At 42.5% G+C, this 10,000-nt stretch overlaps 3 non-coding genes and 3 pseudogenes across 3 annotated transcripts; all 6 read left to right on the top strand.

Annotated features, from left to right (window-relative positions):
- The first annotated feature begins 3,996 nt into the window (after nt 1–3,996).
- Nucleotides 3,997–4,115, top strand: LOC133936604 (5S ribosomal RNA). The gene has a single exon (XR_009914690.1). It is a non-coding gene; the product is annotated as a 5S ribosomal RNA (ribosomal RNA).
- A 62-nt stretch (nt 4,116–4,177) lies between these two features.
- LOC133938611 (5S ribosomal RNA) lies at nt 4,178–4,296 on the top strand (annotated as a pseudogene).
- Nucleotides 4,297–4,358: 62 nt separating this feature from the next.
- Nucleotides 4,359–4,477, top strand: LOC133945497 (5S ribosomal RNA). Its single transcript, XR_009917234.1, has one exon. It is a non-coding gene; the product is annotated as a 5S ribosomal RNA (ribosomal RNA).
- A 62-nt stretch (nt 4,478–4,539) lies between these two features.
- On the top strand, nt 4,540–4,658 carry LOC133934214 (5S ribosomal RNA). Its single transcript, XR_009912407.1, has one exon. It is a non-coding gene; the product is annotated as a 5S ribosomal RNA (ribosomal RNA).
- Nucleotides 4,659–4,720: 62 nt separating this feature from the next.
- On the top strand, nt 4,721–4,839 carry LOC133941993 (5S ribosomal RNA; annotated as a pseudogene).
- Nucleotides 4,840–4,901: 62 nt separating this feature from the next.
- Nucleotides 4,902–5,020, top strand: LOC133937456 (5S ribosomal RNA; annotated as a pseudogene).
- Nucleotides 5,021–10,000: the final 4,980 nt, after the last annotated feature.

Here is a 10,000-nt window from a genome sequence, read left to right as displayed (position 1 = left end):
ATGGGAGTGCGAAGGCATGTGGAGTGGCAATCCTTGTCAGAGAGAGGTCTGTTAGTGGTGTCAAGCAAACCTTTTGTGGAGGGAATGGACGTGTGATAGCGATAGAATTTGTCCACAATAAAAACACATACAAATTAATCAATATCTATGCACCAAACGTGGAGGAACTGAGAAAGGGTTTTTTTGAGGACTTGGAGGTTCTGTGCACGGGAGATTGTATGATGGTTGGTGACTATAATGTAAAATTATCAAGACTAGATTATTCAAATAATGTAAAATACAGGTATGATGGGTCAAGGAACTTTTTGAAAAGCATGATGGCAGAACACAAAATGGTGGACGTATGGAGGGAGGAAAATGCAGAACGAAAAGTGTTTTCGCGGAGGCAGGTGGTTATGGGGACCCTTAGACAGAGTAGAATAGACCTCGTCCTAGTTAAGGAAAACATTGTCAGCCAAATAAAAGAGGTGAAATATAATTTTACCACTCTTAGTGATCATGCAATCCTGTCGCTGAGGTTAAAGGACGTATGTATAAGGAATGTAGGTGGAGGAATGTGGTGCCTAAACAACAGCTTATTAAGAGAGGATTTATATAAAGAGATGATAGCAAAATGTATCAAAGAAGAAATAGAGAACAGATTAAACAAAGATAATATTTGTATTTGGTGGGAAAATTTGAAAGAAAAAGTTAAAAAGAAAAGCATATACTATTCCAAGCAAAAGAACTTCAGAATGGATCAGGTAGAGAAAGAGATACAAAATAAATTAAACGAAGAAGCAGGGAAAGCAGACAAAGATGGAAATTATAATATACAAAATTATCTGAAGATGAGAAGGCAACTAAAAGATTGTGAGAAAAATAAATGTGATGGGGCGATAGTAAGGAGTAGAGTACAGTATGCTGTAGAGGGGGAAAGGTGCACAGCGTACTTTCTAAACCTGGAAAAAAATAAGCAGGAAAATAATTATATAAACGAACTATAGAATGAAAATGGGGAGAAGGTAAATGATTTGGTTAGCATCTTGAATACAGTGGAAGGCTTCTATAAAAACTTGTATAAAAAAGGGAATACAGAAAAAGTATGTATTGATGAGGTCTTGAGTGGTGTGGATGCAAGGATATCAGCAGACGAGCAAGACATGTGTGACAGAGAGATTACAGTAGAAGAAATACAAATAGCAATTAAAAATGCAAAAAACAATAAAAGCCCTGGTTCAGATGGCCTGAGCAGTGAATTCTACAAAGAGTTTGCTGATGTGTTGGCACCCATACTGCTAATGATATATCAAAGCATGGAAGAGGGACAACTGGTTCCAGAATCCATGGCTACTGGGGTAATCACAATATTATTTAAAAATAAGGGGAGTAGGTTGGAGTTAGGGAATTATAGGCCAATTAGTTTATTGAATAGTGACTATAAGATATTAACAAGGGTTTTAGCGTATAGGATTAAGAAGGTAATGGGAGGAATAATATCACCGACACAGGCATATAGTGTCGAAGGGAGAGACATAGCAGATATAATAGGGACAGTGAGGGACGTTGTTAGGCACATGAAAGAACAGTCTGGGATTGTGTTGAGTGTAGATTTGAATAAGGCTTTTGATAGAGTGGAGCATGAGTTCTTGTTTCGGACTATGAAAGAATTTGGGTTTGGGGATAGAATAGTGAGTTGGATCAGGCTGCTGTATAAGGAAGCTAAGAGTAGGGTCAAATGTAATGGTCTGATGACAGACACCTTTGCTTTGGAGAGGTCAGTGAGACAGGGCTGTCCTTTATCAGCACTGTTGTATAGCATGTCTATCGAACCCTTTGCTGTCCTTATAAAAAAAGATAGTAATATAAAAGGAATACAAATACCAGGTGAGAAAATTAATATAATTCAACAATATGCGGATGACATGACAATAACAGTAGAAAATATGGACAGCATCAATATAATTATGAAACACATGGGAACATATGGGAGGGCAGCAGGGGCTAAAGTGAATATAGAAAAATCGGAACTAATGTGTATAGGTCAGGAGGGGGATAGGGTTGACAGTATGATTGCATTTAGAGTGGTGGACTGCATCAAAGTTTTAGGAGTAAACATAGGTCCAAACGAAAAGGAAGCAAGAGATATCACTTGGGCAAGAGTGATAAATAAGATAAAACACACTTTAAATGCATGGAAGCAGAGGAAATTGAAATTAAAAGGTAAGGTAATAGTTGTTAATTCCTTATTATTATCCAAATGTGTGTATGTTTTGGGCGCACTAGATCTTCCGGTATGGGTTCTATCTGAATTAAATCAGCTGACTTCAAACTTCTTGTGGGATGGGAAGGGTGCGAGGATATCCCACAAAACGTTGATAGCAGGGTACAGTGAGGGAGGGCTAAAACTGGTGGACATTGACACAAAACGTAAAGCACTGAGGGTTAAAACAGTGAAGAAGTATCTCCATGATGTGAATGACTATGGGTGGAAACAATTCTTTAAAATGTATGTTCAGATGGCTGGTAGATGTGGAGAGAATAGTCTGCTTATGGTTTTGAAAGAACCAATGTATGAAAAAGTGCCTTCTTTCTACCAAGAGGTGTTCAGAGCGTGGGGAGAATTCCTACCCAACATATCATACAACTGTAGTAATGTAACCGAAGTAATGAATAAACCCGTTTTTCTCAATCCTATAATACAGCATAACAACAAAATGCTATACAATAAGGATTTCATGGATGCAGGAATTAGGCAAGTAAAGGACATGGTCTATGAGTTTGTGCCTGGGTTTCTGCCTGGGCAGGCAATGGTAGACTGCGTAAGAGAATGGGATGAGGATGCTATGAGAGATATGATTGTAAAAATGTATGATATAATTAAGGGGAGTATGCCTGTAGACTGGAGGTATTTGATTGAGAGAGAGTGTGTGAGGACAGGGGATGGACCTTTACCTAAACTAGTGTTTGTTAAAAATGACGCAAATAAAGAGTTTAAAGAATTAAAAGTAAAAAACATATATTTAGAACTGATAGCGAAACTGTTGAAAAGACCGGCATCAGAACAAATTTGGGAGAGGGTTCTGCCAGGTATGAATGTACAGTTGATATGGGAAAACCTCCAAATCAAATATAATGCAATAGAATGTGAAAACAATGACTTCATGACGAGACACAACAGGATCTATGTAAACACGGTGCTGCATCAGATTAACAAAGAGAACAAAAGAGAATGTGACGTGTGTGAAACTGAGCCAGAAGACTTGTTACATATATATATCCGATGTGAATGTCTACGTAGGTTTGTTTTGAAGTTAAAAGATATGCTGTTTAAAAACTGGGAAATGGGTTATGTAAAGGCACATGAATGGAACAAAATGTTGCTGTTTGGAGTAAATGGGAAAAGGAAAGATGTGAATGTTCGTTTGTTTAATTTTGTGTTAAGCCATGTAAGGTATGCTATTATGTCAAGAAGGAATCTTGCTCATTTTGAGAGGAAAAAGGTGCATGTGTGGGATTTGTTTGAATCGGTTGTCAGGAGAAATGTGGGTTTGATCTTTAAATATGGTGCTGAGGACTTTGCTGAATGTTTTATTGACGGGTGTGGCTTTATATCTGTAACATCGGAAAGGAAACTAGCATTTAATTTCTGAGTGTGCCGCTATGTTTATCAAGCGCACGTGTTATTATTAAGTGATTTATTTTTCTTTCTTTTTTATCATTTTTTGAGTTTTGTTATCCCTTAACATGAATGTGATTCCTGTGTGTATGTCATTGTTTTGTGTAAATATTTACAGATGAATGTCGTTTGTATATATAAATTGGTATTTTTGATAATAAAAAAAAAAAAAAAAAAAAATATGCCCGATCTCGTCTGATCTCGGAAGCTAAGCAGGGTCGGGCGTGGTTAGTACTTGGATGGGAGACTGCCTGGGAATACCAGGTGCTGTAAGCTTTTTTACACTTTTACTAGACGTATTTACATGTATAAATAAGGTTCAGAGGGTGGACTCAAACGCTTACGGCCACACCAACCTGAATACCACCGATCTCGTCTGATCTCGGAAGCTAAGCAGGGTCGGTCCTGGTTAGTACTTGGATGGGAGACTGCCTGGGAATACCAGGTGCTGTAAGCTTTTTTCCACTTTTACCTGACGTATTTACATGTATAAATAAGGTTCAGAGGGAGGACTCACTCGCTTACGGCCACACCAACCTAAATACGCCCGATCTCGTCTGATCTCGGAAGCTAAGCAGGGTCGGGCCTGGTTAGTACTTGGATGGGAGACTGCCTTGGAATACCAGGTTCTGTAAGCTTTTTTCCAATTTTACCTGACTTATTTACATGTATAAATAAGGTTCAGAGGGTGAACTCATTCGCTTACGGCCACACCAACCTGAATACGCCCGATCTCGTCTGATCTCGGAAGCTAAGCAGGGTCGGGCCTGGTTAGTACTTGGATGGGAGACTGCCTTGGAATACCAGGTGCTGTAAGCTTTTTTCCACTTTTACCTGACGTATTTACATGTATAAATAAGGTTCAGAGGGTGGACTCAATCGCTTACGGCCAAACCAACCTGAATACGCCCGATCTCGTCTGTTCTCGGAAGCTAAGCAGGGTCGGGCCTGGTTAGTACTTGGATGGGAGACTGCCTGGGAATACCAGGTACTGTAAGCTTTTTTCCAGTCTTACCTGACGTATTTACATGTATAAATAAGGTTCAGAGGGTGGACTCGTTCGCTTACGGCCACACCAACCTGTATACGCCCGATCTCGTCTGATCTAGGTAGCTAAGCAGGGTCGGGCCTGGTTAGTACTTCGATGGGAGACTGGCTGGGAATACCAGGTTCTGTAAGCTTTTTTCCACTTTTACCTGACTTATTTACATGTATAAATAAGGTTCAGAGGGTGGACTCATTCGCTTACGGCCACACCAACCTGAATACACCCGATCTCGTCTGATCTCGGAAGCTAAGCAGGGTCGAACCTGGTTAGTACTTGGATGGGAGACTGCCTGGGAATACCAGGTTCTGTAAGCTTTTTTCCACTTTTACCTGACTTATTTACATGTATAAATAAGGTTCAGAGGGTGGACTCATTCGCTTAAGGCCACACCAACCTGGCACCCCCTACAGTGTCGGAGTACGTAGTGTTTTTTGGACAGCCGCATGGTGAATTGTTTGTTCTGGTGGAGAGAATTTTTTGGAGTGTTGTTATCTGGCTTCACAACCCAGTTATTTTGTGTTTTTTTTCGTCCCCCGCAGTCATAGACTGTTGGGGGATCGCCCTGAGTTAATATATATATATATATATATATATACTTTTCCAGTCTTTTTTTGTTCTTTTGCTACTGTGGAGGCTGGAGTGATCCGGGGCCTAGCTTCGGCGAAGCCACCGGGAGAAATGAGTGCCGGCGGGCAGCTAGCTGGAGGGACGGAGAATGGAGCAGGACGTGAGGTGGAGGAGGACGGAAAGAAAAAGGGAGAAGCTGGCGGGTTGAGAGGAGGAAGGAGCATGGCGGAGGATTCGGGAGGAGAAAGGAGAGAAGGAGAGAGCGGGGGAGACGGAAACGGCAAGGCGGCTGGAGACGGGCAAGAGCAGGTGGCTGGAGGAGAAACAGTTGACGGGATAAGGAAGACAGAGCGCAAGTATGAAAGGCGGCTCACGGTATGCGTGGAGCAATGCGGGGACGTTATACCTATAGGCGAAGTAATGAAGGCTATGGCGGTTGTGTGCGGTGAAATAAGGGCTTGTAGAGTGCTGGCCCTCGGGAAGCTGGAGGTGACGGTATGCGGAGAGAGGGGGAAGGACCGTCTGCTTGACGGCTTTAAAATACACAATACTAGGATAATTGCCAAAAAACTATGCAATGATGCGCTGGTGGTTTCTTTTCTCACCCTGCCAGCGTACACATCTGACGAGGAAATCCTTGACAAACTAAGTGGGTGGGGAGTCCGGGCGCTTTCGTCCATTAAGAGGAGGATGTGGCCGGGCACCAATATAGCCGATGGAACAAGGATTGTACGGGTTAAATTTAATGAGCTTGTGCAATCCTTGCCGTATTCCACGAAATTCAACACGGCAACGGGTGTTGAATATTTCAGAGTGATCCATGACCGTCAAATGAAGGTGTGTAGGAGTTGCATGCAGCCTGGCCACATCCTGCGTGAGTGCCCGGACTTCACCTGCCACAAATGCGGATGTCAAGGCCACTATGCCCGGGAGTGCGCCACAGGGGTGGCAAAATGTCGGATGTGCCAGAGGAGAGAGAGAGACTGCATATGCTCAGTGGAGGAGGAAGCGGAGGAGGACGGCAGCAAGTCGGATAGTGGCGAACCGGGTGCGCCGGACGGTGGTGGTGGTGAGGACGAGGAGGGAGAGAATGAGGGTATGGGCGCGAGCATGGACCAGGACGGTGCCTCTGGGGGGAAAGATTACCCCACGTTGCTGGAGGAGGAGCTCACCTCGGGCCAGCCTGCAGACCTGGGCCTGAAGGGAGAGCTGAGCAAGGGCCTGCCGCGGCGGCTGGGAGACAGGAGCGTAAGAGGCAGAGGTGAAAAACGGGAAGGGGTAAGAATGTTTGGGGATGGAACGGGGAAAACTGTACTTAAAACGACTTGGGGCAATGATGAGGTGGGGGAGAGTGGGGATTCTGTTGATAAAACTGTGAGGGAGGGGAGCTCGGGGAGTGATATGGACATGGAGGAGCTAAGGGAGGCGAAAAAAAGGCTGTCTGCAAAGCAAAAAACGGAGGGGAGTGGGAAGAAGAACAAGAATCGTTAATGTATTAATGAAGGTTAATGTGCTAGTTTGCTCTTTCTCGTTGGTTTTTTCCTTATTTTATTTTTATTATTTATGGCCTTGGTTATTTTTTCTCTGAATGCTAACGGTTTGAGAACAGAATATAAAAGAAATGCCATATTGGATATGAGAGCTGATATTCTGTGTTTGCAGGAGACTAGATGGGATGACAACCTACTTAATATAAGTAGAAAGCAGTGGAAAGGCCAGGTTTATTTTTCAGAAGGGACTCCCAGGGCCAGGGGAGTGGCGATTTGCTTTAATAGTGCTAAAATAACGGGGATTAATTTAGTTCATAGAGATTTAGAGGGGAGGTTGTTAGTTGTTGACTGTGTTTATGAGGGGAGGGAACTTAGAATAATTAATTTACATGCACCCAATGGGGAGAAGGAGAGGAGGGTTTTTTTGGCTGGTTTGAATGTGTGGTGCAACTCTAATTGTATGATTGTGGGGGATTTTAATGTTATTTTGACTCAATCTGATTTATCGAGTAACAATACATTTAAAGGGGACAGCACTAGGCGAACCCTTAGGGATTTAATGGAGAACAATCAATTGGTTGACATATGGAGAGTCCTACACCCGTGGAAAAGGGTTTTTTCAAGAAGGCAATTTGTTGCAAATACTCTTAAACAGAGTAGAATTGACTTTGCGTTAGTACAAAGTAGAAAAGTTAAAATAATTAAGAGTGTGGAATACATTAATAATACTTGGAGTGACCATGCGGGGATTAGGTTAGAGGTGGGAGGGAGGGAAGGGAGTGTTAACCAGAGGCCTTGGTGTTTTAATGCCAGCTTTTTGGGAGATGTTGTGTTTATGAAGAGCATGGGGTTTTTTATGAAGAGAATGATGGATGAATGGAATGATGATGAGAATATGAGTGTGTGGTGGGAGAGTGTGAAAATAAGAATTAAAAACAAATGTGTCAGGTATGGTATAGAAAAAAGGAAAAGGGAAAATGCAGAGGAGGATCATTTGAGAAAACAACTAAATGAGGAAATTAAACTGTTAGATGAGGAGGGTAATATATGTACGGAAAAATATGTGGATTTAAAAGAAAAATTGAGTGCCTTACAGGTAGCAAAGTGTAGAGGGGCTGCTATTAGAAGCAGGATTCAATATATGTACGAAGGGGAAAGGAGCACAGCCTTTTTCCTGGGTTTGGAAAAACAAAAACAAAATAAAACTGAGATAAAGGAAGTATTAGATAATAATGGTCAAATAGTAACTGATAAGGAAGAGATATTAAAAGTAGTTAGGGATTATTATGAGTGTTTATTTAAAAAAGATGCATGTGATAAAGATAGTGTAGGAGAGGCCTTAGAGGCACTAAAGAAAACTTTAAGTAGGGAGGATAGTGTTTGGTGCGATTGTGAATTTTCTGTACAACAGATATATAGTGCTATTGATGGACTAAACAAAAATAAGAGCCCGGGGAGTGATGGTCTGACAGCCGAGTTTTACGTCGGCTTTAAGGAAATTCTGGCTCCGGTGGTTGAAAAACTCTGCAAGTATGTAGAGAAAACAGGCTGGCTCCCTGAGAGTATGGGATTAGGCATAATAACGATTTTTTATAAAAATAAGGGAGATAACAAAAATCTTGATAACTATAGGCCAATCAGTCTACTCAACACTGACTATAAAATAATTGCTAAAATACTTGCGAATAGAATAAGGGAGGTAATAGGTTCAGTAATAGGTCCAACTCAAGCGTATAGTATTCCAGGGAGGGACATTGGGGATTCAATAATAACAATAAAACAGGTAGTAAGAGATATGGAAGAGGAGGGAGGATTGTGGCTGGGGATTGATTTAAATAAAGCGTTTGATAGGGTGGATCAGGTTTTTTTGGGGAGGGTACTAGAGAAACTTGGATTTGGGACTAAATTAAGGGGGTGGGTGGGATTGCTTTATGGGGGGGCTAAGAGTAAAATAAAATGTAACGGTGTTCTGACTGACTCCTTTGATGTCAAGAGGTCAGTGAGGCAGGGCTGCCCAATGTCAGCACTGCTCTACAGCATGGTGGCGGAGCCGTTGGCGGCTTTAATTGCTAATGATAAAAGAGTGTGTGGAATAGGTAAGGGAAAAATTAGCGTAATGCAGTATGCGGATGATATTAATGTAATGGTTAAAAGTGAGAGTGATGTAGATATAGTGTTGAAACATATAGAAACTTATGAGAGAGCTTCAGGAGCAAAAATTAATATGGAAAAGTCTGAAATAATGGGGATGGGTAGGAACAAAGATCTAAATAACAAATGGGGATTCAAAGTAGTAGAGAATAAAAGAAAAGTGCTCGGAGTGTATGTTGGAAGTGATGAGAATGAATGCGATGATTTGACGTGGAAAGATGTTATTGGACGTATGCAAAAGACCCTGTGTATGTGGAGGGCTAGGGGTTTGCTTTTAAGGGGAAGGGTGGCCGTCACCAATGCTCTAGTTTTGTCGCAGGTGAACCATGCATTGAGCACTTGTGCGCTTCCGACTTGGGCTGAGCAGAAGATTGCAAAAGTCGTTAGAGACTTTATTTGGAGGAGCAAAGCAGCCAGTATTGCGCATAGAACGCTGATAAGGGTCATAGATCAGGGTGGGCTAGGATTGATGGACGTACTCGCAAAAAGAACTGCGTTACGAACTAAATTGATAGGTAAATTTAGGGATGCAAGTCGGGAGGCGGCCTGGAAAGGCCACTTCAGCCAGTGGCTGAGCACATTTGGTGTCTTGAGTAAAGACAATTTGTTGCAGATGCAGGACGCAGCGGCATATGCACATCTGCCGCGGTTCTTCCAGGAGGTGCTCAACGCGTGGTTCCTGCTATTTGATAAGACCACACTCGTATGCGACTCAAGAGCGTCTGTGATGAGGCTGCCGTTCCTCTCCAGCCCATATTTTAAACAGGGGGGCGGAGGGGTCATCAAGAGCGTGGCTCTTGAGAGGGCGGGGCTGAAGCGGGTGGGAGATCTAGTCGACAGGGGAGGGAGATGGGATAAAGAAAGAGTGATTAGGATAGTGAGAGAGAAGGGGATAACATATAGGAGGGAAGTGATTGTGAAAGTGTTGGAGAGAGTGGAAGAGAGTGTGATGAGTGAATGGGGGGACGGGTTTAGAAATAAGGGGAGGGTTGGGCAGGATGATGAGGTGGGAATCTCCCTGCGCCCGGGGGGGGAGACACACGCCATTGCTGATATCACAACAAAGATTTGGTATAGGCATGCATT

This window comes from Platichthys flesus, chromosome 22 (assembly GCF_949316205.1).
Source record: "Platichthys flesus chromosome 22, fPlaFle2.1, whole genome shotgun sequence".
Classification (NCBI taxonomy): domain Eukaryota; kingdom Metazoa; phylum Chordata; class Actinopteri; order Pleuronectiformes; family Pleuronectidae; genus Platichthys; species Platichthys flesus.
Note: the sequence above shows the minus strand (reverse complement) of the source record. Positions and strands in the feature narration are given on the sequence as shown.